At 49.2% G+C, this 17,823-nt stretch overlaps 1 pseudogene; it reads left to right on the forward strand.

The window, feature by feature from the left end:
• Positions 1-906: 906 nt before the first annotated feature.
• On the forward strand, positions 907-17,559 carry LOC143692790 (uncharacterized; annotated as a pseudogene).
• Positions 17,560-17,823: the final 264 nt, after the last annotated feature.

A 17,823-nucleotide genomic window follows, 5' to 3' on the forward strand; every position in this document is an offset into this window, starting at 1 on the left:
GTGCATGTTTCAGGGAAGTGATTCCCCACGCACCCAGCACTGAAATAAAGTAATGCCTCTTTTCTCACACTGAGCTGGCAGTGTGGATCGGGCCCTGCTCGGTAACTTTCATTTTGGTCATTTCTATTGAAGCATAAAGAATGGTTGAAATGAGATCTTTTCCAGCTGTTTCCATCTTGTTTACCTTTTGGGGGACCAAGGTTCTGTGCTGCAGGTGAGCTGGGTGTGTGCAGAGCAGTGCAGCCCCAGAAACCCCTTGGTTTGCCCAAAGGTTGCCATGCCTTGCTCCCAGGTGTGCCCAGCTCTGGCAGGAGAAGGAGCCCGCAGCGCAGTGGGCACCGTGCCCTGCCCAGCCGGGGCTCTCTGGCACAGAGCAGCAGCAGCGCCAGCGCCGTTCAACTGCTCCTGCCTTGGCTTCCCTGGGACACAGGAGCCTCTGGAAATCAGCACCGCCAGCCGCGTTCCCAGCTTGGAGCAGCTGCTGCTGGCGGGCAGATGCTGCCAGTTCCACTGCTGCCAAAGGGGAAGAAAGGCAGAGCAGGGGAAGAGATGTACATACACAGCAGCCCTGGGAACATCCAATAAACATGCAGATATATGGGGTGATTGGTTAGGAATTACTTCAGCTGCTACGCCAATAGTGCTTTCTCTCCTGGTTCTGTACAATGCTTTGGGCCATTTTCTTGGTCTGGTTTCCTTTGCTTGGGTCCCATCTGAATGCTCACTTGGGGTACAGGCTGTAGGTGCTTGGGGCACTCTTGGAGTTCCTCTTGGATCCCTTCAACAACAGGGTTTGGCCCATGGGGGGAGTTTGTGCTGCTTTGTGTCAGAGGAGAACTTCCGAGGCCATTTTGTGTTTGCTGTAGGGAAGGTTGGTTACTGCTTTGCATAAATTCACAGACTAACATGCTTTGTGATGCTTTGCTTTGTCATACTTTGCTTTGTGATATCAGGGCATGGTTGCCACATCGTCGTGGTGACATCAGAAGGTTGCCTTGTTGCACGGAAGGCCTCAGTGCCAGAGCAGCCCTAGGGCTTGCTGAGATCAGGAGCATCCTCCTGATTGTGGCCTTTGTCAGTGTGTAGCTGCACACTGACAGGAGTCTTGGCTTTTGTAGTGCTGGGGTAAACTTGAACAACAGTGCTACAATGATTGAGCAACTCGCTGCTGCAGTTTGCACCATGTATGGCACTGTTTATTCTGCCTATTTCATGACTAGCCTGGCAAGTAGAGGTTTCAACTCTATTTAGGTTAGGGTGTAAGCTAACCTGGCTTTTGCATGTCTTCCTGCTCTTTCTTAGTGACTGGGTTGATTTTGAAAGAGAAAGAGCATTAGGATGCCAGTGGTTTGGTAAAGCTCCTGTCAGGGCGTTCAGCTAAAAAGGGGGTGCCTGTAGCCACAGGGGCAGCATTTGCAAGGGAACCTGCAGGGCTTCCGTTCCCTCCACGGGAGAGTCTGTGGCAGCAGAGTCTGTCATTTCCTCAGTTTGCTGGATCAAGCAGGACAACTTCCAAAATGCAGACTGGGAGGCCTTCTCAGAAGGCCTTCTAAAGACTTTGTAGTTCTCCCCAGAACTGAGGGACAGCTTCTTTTATTCTAAATTTTGTAATGAAAGGATTTGACTGTCTATTTTGACCCTTGACTGAGTGCTAAAATAGTGATTCCCTTTGCAGTGAAGTGCAAACTCTAAAGCCATGAGTGTCTGCTCCTGAGCCCTGGAGCTGCTGCTGTGCTGTTTCACAGTAGAACTGCCACAGCTCAGGGGGATTTTGGGGAAGCTTTTCTGGGTGACTGTTTTCAGCAACTTAATGGGAATTAGTGCATGCAACTTCTGTTTTTTAAAAAAGTACCTGAAAGACAAGAGAACAAGAGCTGCTTTATCTGTTGAACAGAACAGAAGCATTGAGTGTTGAAGAACAATTTGCATTTTCTTGATCACGTTTGTATTCATTTACTGGCTAAACAGGCCGAAGTGTAGGCACAACCAAGATTATTGTCCTGATCTCTTGCTGGCTGTGTGAAAGAAGTATGTCACGTGGAGGGATGTTGATAAAGAAAAATACTCTCTGTTTGGGTTGACTTCTTCTCTTCTGTGGGATTCAGCAGCCCAGGCAGTTTTCTCACAGCCCTTGTTCATTTTCCCTTGCCCACTCCAGATCACATGATCCGTGTATTCAGAGGTGCTGATCCTGAGGTGAGTGAGAAAGGAACATTTCATGTTCCTGGTGCTTAAGAATTGGAGAGCAAGCTGTGAGCTTGGCCTGTGGCAGCAGAGTGTAGAGGGCCAGCTGGGTAGGCTGAAAGAAAATCCATTTCCATGTCTGCAGCAGCAATAACAAAGGCATCGCTGGCTTTTTCCTGATTTTCCATTTCAGAACTTTCAAGGAATGAAAAGCTCATTTTGCAGAGAGAATGTTGCTTCTTGATAGTAGCCAGGGCATAATGTCTAATTCAGAACTATTAGCAATTCTGTTGAATTAGCCCATTTAAATTCAGTCGCAGTGACTTAGAATCCCATTGTTCTCAAAGTTTCTGATTTGTCCTTAGTACAGCTGGTTGTAGAAATAGAGCTGAATAGAATAAAGTGCTGAATAGAAATAAGGTTTAAATTATAGGTAACTTTCTGTCCTTCACACTGCTGTTTGTCCACAGATCACAGAACCAACAGCAGTCTCTCCTCTGGCTCCCTCTGCTCATGGAGAGGAGGCCAAAGAGGAGGCAAATGAGGTGGATGAGCGCCAGCCTCCAGCTGTGGTCACACCACAGCCTGACCATTCTGAGCCAGTAAGTGCCAGTTGTGTGTGCTGCTGTCTTTGGTGCAAGGCAGAGCTGCAAGTTTCTGACCAGCCGGCACTTGCTGTGGCTGGCTGAGGATGCTGAGTGCTGGAGTCCTGCCAGGACCTGGTGATTGCCCCCAGCCTGTGACAGCTGGACAATGGGCTTTGATCTGTCATGCTTAGGCAGCAGCTTCCTGGCATTTGGACAGGGGCCAGCCTGGAGCATGAATGCTGCCTGATCCCAGAGCAGGGAGCATGTCAAAGACACTGTGCTCAGCCTTGTCAGATACACAGGGGACACTGTGGCGTGGAGGGACCTGTCCCCCTGCACAGACTGGCCAAGTAGCTGCAGGCACAAAAAAATGCTGATCTGACCACACAAGCTCTTTGTGGTGCTTTGTCCCCACAAACTTCTTGGGTGTGCTTACTTGGGACTATTTCAGAGACACGCTGGGGATGTAGAGCTGCTGCTTGAAGTCAGGGATTTTGGTGCCTTTGTTGTCAGGTTGCTCTTCTGCCTCTTCAGGCAGAGCAGCCAGTAGCAGAGCAGATAGGTGCTCTGAGTCTGCCTGTTTCTTGGTCTTTGATAAGCTGCAAGGAGATGACTGTGTTGTCCATGAAGCTGGGGGGGCCATTCTTGTCTAGTGTGGCAAAAGAAACAAAGTGAGTAGTTCTGAACCCTTCTTCTGAGGCAAAACCCAGACGCTGCATGTGTCTGTTGATACCTTCTATTGTGTAGTTTGCTTTGAAAACTGCATTGGAGCCTGGAGTGGGAGCAAAGCTGCAAGTCCTTGACTGCTGTCTTGTAATGCTAAATCCAGGATGTACACCTTGCAATGATGCCTGCTGTATCTGAAGTGAAATGGGCACCTTTGTGGCTGGGGAGCTGCGTGGGGCAAAAGGACGCAGGGCTGGCGGCCTTGAGCCGCTGAAGATGAGGCAGCGTGTGGCCAGGGGGCCAAGAAGGGCCAGGGCACGGTGGCCGTGTCAGCAGCAGGGGGGCAGCAGGAGCAGGGCAGCGAGCGTGGCCTGTGCTGGGCAGCGCTGCGGCCACCGCTGCAGTGCTGGGTGCAGCTGTGGGCCCTGGGAAGCAGAAAGTCCTTGAGGGGCTGCAGCGCGTGCACAGAAGGACAGGGGAGCTGGGCAAGGGGGTGCAGCACAAGGCCAGCGAGGAGGTGCTGAGGGAGCTTTAGCCTGGACAATGGGGGCTCATGAGGGACCTTCAGGCAGACTTCCATAGATCCCTGCCTTAGATCCATAGATCCAATGCTCAGCACAAGGGCTGTTTCCCTGCCAAACATCCCTTCACTGCATCCAAGTGCTTTAGACACTGGAGTAGGTAACACTTTCATATTTTGTTTGTTTATTTGTTTGTTTGTTTGCTAGAAGGAGAAGCCTTGTGTAATTTCTCCTTCTCCAGGGAGCAAGGGAGCTTTTTCTCAATCTTTCCTGCCCTTTTCCAGCACTGGCAGAAACACATCACTTTCAGGTTAACGGCTCCCGTGTCTTTTGGCAGCCCAGGGAATCAGTGTGTGTTGTATTTGGGAATTGAGCAGGAAATCAATGCCCTTGCATTCCAGCTGGTGCTCAGAGATTAGAGGAGCTGGGAGGGGCTGGGCTGCATTTCTGATTCCAGCCACTTTAGCACCATCAGTGTGGTCGAGTCCAAGAGAAGAACTTGCCCGAGCACAGATGCACAAAGAGTGCAGTTCCCAGTGCAACGCTCTGGGTCTGATTGCATTCCATAAGGACCCACACGCTCCAGATTCCCCAAGAGTGTGGGTTACTGAAGCAACAGGAGAGCAAGTTCAGGATGGCTGCAGATCGGGCCACTGCTACCGAGTGTTGATGTGTGTAGCGACAGAAAGGACAGTATTGATTCAGGGTGACCCCCACGTGGTGAATAATGTGCTTCGACTCTATGATTTAGAAGGTTAAACAAATGCTTTCTTAAGCTACGTTATATCACACTAGTACTATATTAAAACTATACTAAAGAGATACTATACTAAAAAGCTACTAAAGAAAAACTTGTGACTGTCTCCAGACAGTCATGACACAGCTTTTATCTAATTGGCTAATCAAGCTAAACAACTATCACTAAAATCCAATTAACAAATCACTTTCAGTAAACAATCACTAGAACACATTCTACATGTACTAAACAACAAGAACAGCAAGTAGAGATAATAATTGTTTTCTCTTCTTCTCTAAGTTTCTCACTACCTCCCCTTAAAAAAAACCTAGGAGAGAGAATTATATCTCTCTGTGTTCAAAGAATGTAAATACCACAGTACAGTAAAGAGAGATTATAAAAGTGAGATCTTTCTGTCTATCTATCTATTTGAATCTTCCTGGCTCTGCTCCAAAGCAGTGGAAGATGCAAAGCTCACCTAAAGGCATCCCTTCAGGAGAGGAGTAGAGACAAGTTCCATTGACTGATCCTGAGCAGGCAGAGATGTTTCCCCCTCCAGAGATGGTTGTTTTTTCCCCTCATGTTTTCCTACTCCAGCCTTTTCTGACCTGAAGCCTTCTTTTTATCCTTTAAATTTTTGCATGTCCTAAGGGAGTGGAACTATCCCATGCTGTAGTTGGGGTCTGGTGACTTTGCCCATACATGCATTACATGACACATGGTTTCCTTCGCTGGCATCCCCAGGGCTGTGTAAGTGCATTTGTTAATGGGGCCTTATGAGAAACTCTGTTACTGCTGGTCAGAATTCTCAGTTGACAAAAGAGGGAGAAGAAACACCTTGGTCCTCCTCCATATACTCAGATGGCCATAGAGGTTCTCTGACTTCCATCAGAGATCTTTGCATGCATCCTTATCTCCTGAATGACCCCATTTTCTAACAAGAGTGTAGATGTCAGGAAGGAGGAATGCTGGTGCAGGCCTGAAGGGAATGTGAACTCCAGAAGTGTCTCTCACAAGGAGTGAGCTCACCCAGGAAGCCACCTGCAGGGCCAGGATGGAGCTGTAGGACAGGGCGGGGTGTCAGTCACCACTGAAAGACAAAGAGGACATGGCAGAAGCAGAGGGAGGCCCTCACCAGACCCTTGAGAAATGCCACACCTTCCCTGTCAGCTGCCTGAGAGGCTGTTGGAGCTTCAGCCCCAGATGGCCCCTGATTGTAGGGCCAGGGTCACTTTGGAATCTGTGCCTCCCCACGGGCAGAGAAGGACCCAGCAGAGCAGCAGCACAGTGCTTTGGGAGCATGTGAGCCCAGCAGTCTTTGAGTCTTGGCCCACAAAGGTCGTACGGGAAGGTGAAACCCATCTTGTCTTGCTTTCTGTGCAGGTGCTTCTAGAGAAAGAGCAGGAGCAGACTGCCTTATCTGAGATGCCATGCCAGATTCAGGGAGAGCTGTTCCCTGCCCGAGAGCAGGAAGAGCAGCTCAGGCAGCAGGTGGAAGAGCCACAGGAGAATGGCCAGGTAAGCCTGACTGGCCAGGGGACAGAGGGAAGGGCAGGAAGAGGGGCATAAACCAGAGCTCCTGGGACTGAGGAGGCCAGGAAGTCCCACAGGCACTGAAAGGACAGAGCCTTGGAATCTGCAGAGACCAGCACCGGGACAGGATGGTTACAGTGGAAGCAGAGCTGGGGAGGGAAGCAGAAAGAAGGGGCTGAATAAATGTGATTTTGAGGCTAAAAGAGAGAAAAACTGATCTTGATGGCAGCTCTCAGTCACTTGCTCTGCTTTTGTGTGTACAGAACATCAAGGCAGAGCCACAAGCAGAGCTGCCTGAAGCTCAGAGTGACATCATGGCAGCAAAGAGGAGGAATGAAGACATCCAAGAGGATAAGAATATCCCTATGCAGAGGGGCAATCAACAAAAAGAGGTGAATGAAGGAATGGCAGCCACTCCATTCATGAAAGAGAGTCCTTTCCGTTGTTGTTTACAGAAAATTGATGAACAGGTGCAGGCACAGCTGCAGGAAACTGAGGCTAGGATCAAGGCAAGGAAGAAGAGGCTAGACGAAAAAATTAAAATCATCAAAGAGAAAATTAATCGCCTCCTTCAGGAACAAAAGGCTCTAGAAAAGCAAGTGAGTGAAACAGCAATAGCCACTGCAGTCACCCAAGGGGTGGTTTCTGCCCTCCTTGCCTTTCCAGTGCAGAGCAGCAGGGGGTGGGTGATGCCTCTGAGGCCATCCTGATGAGGCCTCTGTCAGAGCTGCTCTGAAGGGCACTTCCTGGTCTGCTGAATCTCAGCTGATGCTCTAGACAGTGGCATTACTCCCTTGGCCATTTAGCCAGCACTCATCCGAATGAGCTCCTGCTGGCTTCTTCCAGGTGACCTTGTTTCTTGAGGTGTTTTTGCAGGTGAACATGGTCACTCACATAGATCTGGAATACGAGCTACAAGCTGTCTGTATCCCTTGTGAATCTGCTCCTGTCCTTTTCTTTACTTTCTTCCCAGTCGATGACTCCTGGCTGACGGGGACAAGCTGTAGTCTCTGACTGCTTTGTTCTGTTTGACTTGAGGTGGAAGTGTTGCCATCCTACCTGGCAGCCTGCAGAGAGTTCCAGCAAATGACGGGCAACCAAGAGCCCCGAGGCTGGCATGAGGCCCAGGAACTGAACCATCCAGAGATGCTGCAGGATGAGCACGTCCCGAGGAAGGTGCAGAAAAAGAGAATTTCATGGCAGGAGGTAGAACATTAGAATGAGGAGCTGCAAATGTATCTGCAGACCTAGGAGAGGGAAAGGAGTCTTTGGGAGGAAGTGGAGCGGTCGTTGCTGCAGTCATCCTTTAGAACAAGAAACTGGCTATGACCTCGAGTAAAACCAGCCTTTGGTTTTGACCATTTGGTTTCACAAGTGGACATCCAAAGCAATCCAGTTGAAGAGCTCTGCATGTCGCTGACAGCAGCTTCCTAAGGGCTTGCATTTCAAATGGCAATCTCTCTTGCATTTCAGGGCAATCTCTGCCACACCTTCCTGACATAAACTCATTTCTTGTCTCAGACCTACACCGACTCTGACACTGAAGCTGCTGCAGAAGCAGCAGTGCCATCCCAAGGAGCCTTTGCTCTCCAGCTGAAGAAGTGGAGCCTGAGCACTTGGTTCACCTCCCGTGCTGACCCAGCTGCTGCTCAGCAACAGGAGATGGCGGGTGACTCCCTGGAGCAACTGAGTACGTCTGGTATCTTTCTTATCTGAGGGACAGTGTATTGTGTGCACGTGTCAGCATAGCTGTGCCAAAGGGTTCTCCTCGGTTTAGTGTCACAGAAGTGCTGGCGTTGCTCCGAGGCAGCAAGAGAGAGCTCTGGGTGTTCCTGCTGCCTCTGAGGGCAGCTTAGACTGGCTGGAGTTTGCCTGGGCTTCCCTCTCTGCCAAAGGCAGAAGCAGGGATTGTTCCTGGATCAGCAGAAGGCTGTGACTGCTTGAGTCCTAGTCACTGGCAGAAGCTCTGCTGAGATCAGTCTCTAGGAGAACACATCAAGCCCTTTGTGATTCTGCAGCACAACCCAATGAATCTGCTTCTTGCCCTTAACAGCTGCCAGTGCTGTGCTCTCAGAGAAGATCTGGTAGGGTTGAGAAGAGAGCCCAGTGGATTCTGTGTCTACCATCACCTGTTGGGACAAGAAGGGCACTGATCTGCACCTCGGTGTGGCTGATCTCAAAGCCCATCCTGCTGTGTCCTGAATGGGGGCAACAGCTTGTACAGGGCTCAGGCTCACTCTGGCTTCTTCCAGTCAGTGCCTGTCAGTGCTCATGCTTGGGCTTTGCCAGCCTTGTTGTGGTCGCTGCCCTGCCCCTGAGGGCTGGTGGGAGTGCAGAGGCTGGAGCCTTCCTTAGCTGGGAGGGTCCCGCTGCTGCCCGGCTGCTGCAGCGCGGAGCTGCCTGAGGCAGCAGCCCCTTCTCTGGGCCGGCTGCTGCGTCGCACGGCCCGGACTCACAAGAGGGTCAGCATCTCCTCTGGGCAGCTCTCTGTGTCACAGGGCGCCTGAGGAGCACTGCTGTCCTCTGTGCCCATGCCCGCCGTGCCGAGTTGGGAGGATGGGGACGTGTGCGGTGCCGAGAGGGCGAGTGCAATGGGAGCGACTGATCCGCGCTGTCGGGGTGGAGAGAAGCGGCGTGGTTCTTCACGCGGGGCACGGGCAAGGGCGTCTTTGAGCTCAGCCTGCTCATAAAGGGTGAGGGCCCTGATGCTGAAAGCCCCGTCGGGATTGCTTCTAGCATGAGCTGCTCTGGTTTACAAACGCAGAGGCATTCTTCTGGCAAACTGCTGCAAGCTGGAAAAGATGGGAACACTTGGCAATAATTCCTCCTGTTCTGAACTTGACATCTGTTCAGAGGAATTGATTCTAGATGTCCAGGTGCATTTAATCTTAGCAAGTAGGAAACCTTTTCTAAATCTCACAGTGTTTATTCCCAAGAAAACAAAGGCACTGTTAGTTCCAGCTCTCCTTAATGTTTCTAGATGACAAACTTACTTGCCTTGGTAGGTGTTCTCTTCTGGTCTCTGAATGTATCTCCCTGTGCTTCGCTGTGTGTCTGCTGTCAAGAGGTCTCTCACTTCAAAGGATGCTAGAAATCAGTCTCTGTGCCAGCCACTTGTGCTGTGGACCTGCTGTTCTTTTCTTGTTGTTCCGGTTCCTGTTCCTGTTGTTGTTAGCCAGCTGTCCACAAAGGGAGGGCTCAGAGCCCCAGACAGTGGGGCTGCCTTTTGTATCTCCTAGAAGCTGGGATCTCTGCTTTAAAGTGAACATCTTGCATTTTGTTTCCCTCAGGGAGAATGGCGAAGATGGAAAATCCTATTATAAAATACATTGAACTGGAAAATATTGGCAGTGGGTGAGTCCAAGCAATGTTAATTTTACCAAACTATGCATCAGGTGTTTTGCTGGTGGAATAGGTATCAAGTGTGAAGTCAGACAAGCTGCAAATGTGTTCAGACACTGGGCTTAGATTGTCAGTGCTGATCAGAATTTCTAAGTGTGCTCAGAAGGCATTGTCAAAGACATCTCCATGCTTCCAGTGTCCTGCAGGTCTTAGGCATTTACAGCACAGATCTCCTGCGTGGGCTGGCTTTCACTGCAAGATCTAAATGGCTTCTCCTTTCTCTGCTTCTCTTTTGTTTCTAGGACTTTTGGAGATGTTTGTAAAGCACTCGACACTGCCACAGGAGGAGAGGTAAATGTCAACAGCACCTGCAGATTCTGCTGCACTCGAGGGCTTTCCCCTCTGGTGTGAGCTGTGGCTGGAGCTTTGGGCAGAGCTGTGCTGAAAAGGCACAAGAAGCACAGACTGGTGCCAGCCCGCAAAATGCATTTGGGACTTTGTCCTCCTCAGCTGCCGGAAGGAAGGCACGGAGGGCAGCGGTTCCTTTCAGAGAAGGACGCGCTCACTCGCTCTCCATTGCTGAAACAAAGGTGGTGCCTTCGAGCACCTCACTGCTCTTTGGGGCTACAGCTTCAGAGTCCTGAATTCTCATTTCTGGCTGCCAGCAATACATCTGAAAGTTACTGGTGGTTCCTTAGCCACCTGCTGCACTTGGGAACTGCACACAGGGAGAGATCTGCAAGGCGTCCCTGAAAGCCCTAAGCCCTGCCCATAGCCCAAGATGTATCCACAGAGTTTTAAGGCATGGATTGCTTCTTCTGAGTCGCAAACAAAGCAGCAGAGAGTGTGGTCAGAGCTTTGTGGGTGATAACTGAGACACTGCTGTTAGCAAGTGGTCAAGGCAAAATGTCAGTGGCCCCACGTGTCCTGTAAGTGGCTCCCAAGGGAGCAGAGAAATGGGCTGTTGGAACGTCAGTTCCTAATTACTGCAGTGCCTAATCACAAGGCAGTTTGGCACAGCTCAGCTGTGTCATTGCAAAATCACTCGCTCCATGTGCCTTGTGGTCTCGTGCCACCAACCTCTCAAGCTACTGATTTTCAATGTCATTTTAGGTGGCCATAAAGAAAATACATCTTCAAGGACTGAGAAAGAAGGAACTAAAAGTCAATGAACTCATGGTCATGAAGGTGAATAGGAATCCCAACCTGGTCAATTGTTTAGACAGGTGAGTTGTGCTTTTGTCCCATGAATGTTTGTTCACATATTGCAAACATGCAAGGTAAAATCCCACTTTGGTCACTGGCAGAAAATAGAGCTGTAATTATTGGCTAATTATTATTGCTCTTTTCATCTCCAGTGGATGGGAAGAGATTGCATTTTGTCTGCATGAGTCTTTGCTGGCACATGGTATTTGAAAATTGTTCAAAAACCCGGATGAGTCGTGTCTTACTAAATCAATGATCTCTATATTCACAGCCACCACTTTGTTTTGGAGCTTGATTTTTTTCAAGTGTCTTCTTACGTCCAGGTAAACTAACAAGGATTTCCCTTGGATTGTTGCCACTGTTTTCCATTGCTATGCATGCCAGGAAGACTAGGTGCTTTTTTCCAGAAACACCATGTGTGACAGGTTTTTTATCTGGGCTGTTACTAAACTGCACATTTTGCTTGCTGCCCATCTAAGACATCTCCTTTTTCACAGCTGTGCCTTTCTCCTTGAGACTGCACAGATGGCAAACAATGCTCAGCCAAGAGGGAATGTCTATTCCTTTATTTTGTCTTTGTCTCAAAGGGACCTGAAAAGAAGAATCAACCCGTCTTTTCCACACAGCAACCTAGCCATGTACATTCATCTCCACGCCCTTGTTTCCTTCTTTCAGCTACCTTGTGGGTGAGGAACTCTGGCTGGTTATGGAGTACATGGATGGAGGCACTCTGAGCAATGTCATCAGCAAGACCTACCTGTCTGAAGATGAGATGGCAGCCATCAGTCGGGAGGTCAGCAATCCCATCCGTGTTTCCAAGGGCTTGGGCAGGATTGTCTGGGAAACAGGGGCTCAGAGCTGGAGTGATTTCCTGTGCCAAGCTTTGTTTCTGTGTTGCTGCTATTCTATGGGCAAGTAAAAGCATCTCAAGTGAAAGGCCTGCCAGTGCCCCTGCACTCCCTGTACTCAGTGCCAGTACTCTTATCTCCTGCTGTTGTATTCTCGCTCTGTCTCTTGTATTTGTATTTGCTGTTCTCCACCTTGCCTCTCTAAATGTTTGCCTGGAGTCTGTCTTCACTGCATTCCTTGCCTGTACAAGCAGAGGTGCTGGTGGCAGGATTTGAAATGATCAGCAAAGAAAAAAGACTCATGTCTCACAGTCCTCAGCTGAAAAGGATAGTAGTGCAGCCAAAATGCTCTTTGCTCCCGGAAAGTGACTGGTGGGATACTTCCAAGCCTGTGCTGAGGCCAGCAAGAAAATCTTTGTCATGCAGCCTCCCACCCAAAAGTGATCTGCTTCACACCAAAGGGAGGGACTTTTCCTTTCAAAACCCCTCCTTTGTCCTCTGCATGGAAAAAGCACATCCACTGCAGCAGGAGTCATCCTGGCTGGTTTGCAGGGCACAGCCTACAGCAGCAGGTGCTGTTGCTCTTTCAAAAGCTGACGTGCCTTTCCTTAGAAAGGTCCTGCTCTGCAAGTGTTGGAGCAGCAAGCTCTTCCTCTCAGTGGCCATTACTGTTCTGCCATTACTCCCCATTCCCCTGGAGAGGGAATCTTTTAGATTCTTTGTTTCCTTTCTTGTGTGATGAAATCACATCACTCATTTTTGCCCTCCTGTTTCTGTTTTCTCGCTCAGTGCCTGCAAGGACTGCATTTTCTGCACTCAAACCGCGTCATCCACCAAGATGTGAAGAGCTGCAACATCCTTCTCAAAACCGACGGCTCTGTCAAGCTGGGTCAGTATATTCTTGGTCAGGTGCAGCGTTCCAGGGATGTGGGTGTGGGGCTACTTGGAGTGACTGCCAGCTCCCCAGAAATGGTGCTGGTGGCAGTGCAGGGACCCCTGCTGCGAGCTGAAGGCACAGTTGCAACGTGCACAGAGGTATAAGGAACCACAAGCAGTCAAGAGTGGCGTTGCTCTGTGTGTGTCCCTTCCAGACAGAGGGAGCTACAATCTAAAGCTTCAGGGGCATAAAGTCCACTGCTGTGAGCAGCCTTAAGAAACCTGGGTTTTTTTGGAAACGGCCAATTCCATACTCCCTTGGCTAAAGCCCCAAGGAAATCGAGCGTGCGCAGTTCTCCAGGAGATTCAACAGCTCATTCTTAGCCTGAGAGTGGGGAATTCTTTTGCTTTATTTCCTGATTGGAGCTGGCTTTCATGGTTTGTTGTTTTCTCCACAGCTGACTTTGGCCTCTTTGCTCAGCTCACCCCTGAGCAGGGCAGACGGAGCTGCGTGGCCGGCACTCCTGGGTGGCTGGCCCCTGAAGTGGTGACAGGTCAACCATATGGCCCCAAAGTGGACATATGGTCTTTGGGAATCGTGGGCATCGAAATGGTGGAACGAGAAGTTCCTCACTGGAATGCAACTCCTGTCTTGGTAAGGTGCAAATACTCACCGATCCCACTGTCTTTCTCACCTGTCCCATGTTCTGTGTGCCATTGGACAAAATCCCATTGCCATCTGCTGGCACCACTTCCACCAAGGTCTCCTTCTAAAAATGCCCCTGCAACACATCAGCATCTGCTGTAGCTTTGGTTGTATCAGAAAGGGAAGTGGCAGTTCAGAAACCTAACCAGTTCAGAAACCTGCCATTTTGGCCTCCAGCCATGCCTGACATTTCTCACTTGTTTTTTGAACAATGTTGGAACTGTTTCTGAAGGACAAGAATTTTTCAGTGGAGAGGGTAGACATGTGATAAATATCCTGAGAAATGGAGGTTAGACCTTCCCAGTTTCAATTTTATAGAAAACATAAGAAAAAAGGAAAAAGAAAAGTAAACAAAAAAGAAAAAGAGAAAAAACCTACTACCAAAGCAATGCCCAAGCAGTTCTGCTTGCTTTCTCATTTTTTAAACACAGCTCTTCTCTTCCATTCTGTAGCATCTTTTCCAAATGCTGTGGGTCTTTGAAACTTTCAGGCTTTCAAGTCATCTGTACATGGTCCAGTCATGTGTGTGGGTGGCCTGGATAAGTTTAGGATGTGTTTTTCTCCGACTGCAGTTAGAATTGTTTGCCAAACCCTTGGCTGTTTCTTGGTACTTTAACAAGTTGATGAGCTTGCAGGCAGGTGCCTGGGCTGGGATCCAACGTGGGCAGTTGACACCGGTGCTGTGTTTCTTTACCACAGGAGCAGGGCCATCCCTGGCCTGCACAGTTCTAATGACAGGGAGGACTCCAGCTCCCCACCATGGCCAGTGGCTGAGCTCAGCTGAGAGTCAGGATAAAACCCTCTTTGTCACCTCTGGTGATGTGGGAAAAGGAAAGAAAGCCGCATAAATTATTTGTACACAAGGGGAGTGCATTGCCATTTCTGGATTTGAAATTCTCCTTTGGGTTAAAGAGGATAATAGCAAAGTGTCTTTGGTCACCATCTATTTCAGTGCCACAAGCACAGAGTTATCGTTACAGTGGTGGGCATTTTTATGGAGACTCTAAGGCCTCTTGCCATTAATATTTTTGTCTATTTGAGATGGATTCTGCAAGTTGAGGTTTGGAACTTGGAACTTGGAACTTGATAGTTCCAAGTTGGTGTCCTATGTTTCTAAATACCATCTTGCAAAAGCAGAATGAGCTCTGTCCCTCTGACTTGTCAGCATGTTAGAGCTTGGTTCCACACGAACCACACTGGATAACGATCAGCCAATGTCTTGCCAATCTACACTGTAATTCCTTGGCCTGAGGAGTATCAGAAAGACCTGCTGAGCTCCATGGACACTGTCAGCTGCATGGAAGTGAGCATCCTTGGCCTTGCTGAAGAAACTGGAGCTCAGCTTAGGTTAGATGCTCTTGAGCAGGAGAAAGGCTGGAATCGTCAGGTGTTTCCAGAGGCCGGCGTGCCCAGAGGGACTGAGCTCTGGGGAGCAGCTGGATGTTTCTGCACATCATGGAAAGGGATTGCCAGACAGCTCAAGCCTCACCACAGGCAAACACTCCCCAGCTCTTCTCAGGCAACATTTGCTTTGGGTTTCAAGTTGTTCCTACTTGTCTGTCTGTGAAGATGCCCCTAAAACCACAAGGCAAGCCTCTCAGAACTGGTGTTACATTTCCAGAAATGAAGAAAAGAAGCCCAAACACAGAAAGTTGCTAGGGCACTGGTTTTTAGAGAGGAACTTACCCCACTGTGCAGTTTCTTCTCACTGGGAAACATGCTTCAAACTGGGGCATGAGGGTGTAAAGGCCACAGAGTCTCTTCTGCTTCTTGTGCAGTGCTGCTGAAACACTCAGTGATTGTGTTTCTCTCCTAGCCCAAGCCACATTCTGCACGTCACCAAGCCAGAGCCTGGTGATGTGGAGAGCCTGCCAAAACCTCCCATTTGTTTCCTGGCACTTTCTGGGATGGGCCTACCATTAATGCATTGACTTGAGTAGCCAAATGAGTAGAGGGTGACCGTAGGGATGGAACCTCTCCTTCTGATTTGACCATGAAAAGTTTTTCTTTTCCATGTAAGGAAAGCAGAAATTTTCAGGCTGCTGAGAGACAGAGCTGCAGGTGGCTCCTGTGTGTCCAAGGAGGCGTTTTCATCCCAGTACATTTGTGCATGCATCTTAATGTGTCTGTGTTGAAGATGAGATTCCAAATGTTTGTTTCCTTACCTGAGGAACACCTGGTGGATTTCCTTTCTTTCCTTCCAATTCCCATTGTTTTCAAGAACAAAGCAAAAAGCTTGATTAGTTTTGTTTTATGGCAGCTGCTCTTAAGGGACCAAGAAGCACTGCAGAGATACTTTTCCATGTACTAACCCTTGGATATAGTAGAGTTAGTATAGCAAAGTCCTTCTTCCAAAAAGCCTCTCAAGCTGGTATGAATCTTCAGGGAAGGAAATGTGCTTGTGGTGATGTAGTTCCCACTAACTAGGTCAGTCAATGAAATCAGCTGCCAAGGCAAGATCTGTGGGATGTTGGAAAAGCTGTGGCTGCATCGGAGCTTGGGTTTTTGGTTGGTAAAGGAAAGTCATCTCTGGGTCTCTGCCAGGGCAGAAACTGCCACTGCAGAGTGGAGCTTAATCAATGGGACCCAGGAGAGCAGTTACAGATAGGAAAGAAGCAGGTGTAGCCTGGTGTCTCCTTTTTCCCCAGCCTCAACTCCTGATAGCCACAGGAGGAAGACAAAAGCTGCAGCAGCCCAACCTATTCTCATCTTGCCTGCGTGACTTCCTGAGCTGCTGCCTGCAGAGAGACGAGGCGCGGCGCTGGTCTGCCAAGGAGCTCCTGCAGGTAAAATGTGAAGGGGCTGCAGGTGAAACAGGGTCTGAGGGATGGGCTCCTCCTCCACTCAAGTCCAAGGCATCAGATGAGCCCCCTTCCTCCTCACCTCCACTCTTGGTGCTCTTCAAATGAAAACAGTGAGGAATCCTAGACTGGGCTGGGCTGGCAGGGCCCTGTAAAGGTCCTGTGGTGCAAGTGTCCTGCAATGAGCAGGGACATCTTTAAAGAGATCAGGTTGCTCAGAGCCCTTTGCCACTGGAGCCGGAATGGTTGCAGGGATGGGGCACCTCCAAGCTCTTGGGGCAAGCTGTGCCAGGGTGGCACCATGCTCCGAGTAAACAAGTTCTTCCTTAGACCTACTCTGATTTGATGCCCTTTGTGTTTAAAAATATTTGTCCATATCCTATTGTAACCGACCCTGTTAAAGATGTCCCCCACTTTCTTCAAAGCTACTCTGAAGTCTTGGAAAGTGGCAATAAAGTCTCCCTGGGGCCTATTCTTCACAAAACTGAATAACTCCACCTCTTCTCCGCATTTCCTGAGCAGAGAGGTGCTCTGTCCTCTGACTGTTTCTGTTGCCCTCTTTTCTAATTTGGTGGACTGTTCAGTTTTATCCAATGGCAAAAGAATTGAAGCAGAGCAATGCAGGGTACAGAGACATGAAATGGTGGTGGAGGAACCCAAGGAAGCCAGTCCCAGCTGAGCAGTCAGAGATTTGGCTGTGGCAGGAGGGGCTGTGGGGGCTCACTGTGAGCCTCTGAGGGGCCCTGGTTTGTGCCCCCCAGCCCACCCTTGGAGGTTTCTGGCACGCAAACAGGGACAGCTGGGAGGGACTTGTCCCAGCCCCATCTGCTGCCTGGCACGCTCAAGCAGACGGGAACTGCGCCAGGGTTACTGCCAGGTTGTGTGGCAGAGAGGGAACTGCAGGACCCAGTGCCACTGGGCTGGCCCTGCTGGGAAGGAAGGTGCCATCCAGCACACGAGGGGCAGGGCATGGAAAGGCAGACATTGCTTTCTGTCCCTGTGGGAATTAGCACAGTGCCTGTCTTTCAAAGACAGGGACCTATGTGAGTCATTGGAGTTTCCTGAAAGGAAGATAACCCAGGGACAGAAAGCACCATTTCTAGAGCACTGGCAGGGCAAAGATCCCAACAAGATAAAGAAACCTGAATAAATGGATGAGTGGGATTCTGGGCCAGGTTTGCCTGTGATGGCAGGGTCCTGCACATGACTGCTGGGTAGCAGATGGTGCCATTGCTCCTCTTTCTGGGTCTTTTTAGGACCCAGAGCAATCCCAATTGAGCCTGTGAAGCACTGAGCTTGGAAAGTAATGGTTCACTCTTCGCTGTTCTTTGTCTTTTTGTTGTTTTTTTTTTGTTTGTTTGTTTGGTTTGGTTTGTTTTGTTTTTTAATTTGTTTGTTTTCTTTTTTTTTGTTTTTGTTTTTGTATTTGTTTTTGGTTTTTGGGGTTTTTTTGTGAACAGCATCCATTTGTAACATCAGCTGAGGCTGCATCCACCCTGAGACCACTCATCATCTCAATGAAGAGGAGGATGGAGAAGCAAACAGTGCTATAATCATATCAGGACCATTTTCTCCATAGCCATCTTAGAGTAGGATTTAGAGTAGGACTGTAGAGTAGGATTTAGAGTAGGAGTATATGGAGAAAAGACAAAAGACTCTGCACAATTCAACGTGAATCAAGGACAAGCCGTTTATTGTGCTTCTAAACATAGTTTATAATTAGTTCCTATCCTATAGGTTTCTAAAGACATGCATTGTTTGGTTGGTTGCTGCACTTTGTCCAGCATCTCTTGACTGGTAGCTCTATTTTGTCCTGA

The sequence above is a fragment of the Agelaius phoeniceus genome, unplaced genomic scaffold, assembly GCF_051311805.1.
Source record: "Agelaius phoeniceus isolate bAgePho1 unplaced genomic scaffold, bAgePho1.hap1 Scaffold_105, whole genome shotgun sequence".
NCBI classification, from domain to species: Eukaryota; Metazoa; Chordata; class Aves; order Passeriformes; family Icteridae; genus Agelaius; species Agelaius phoeniceus.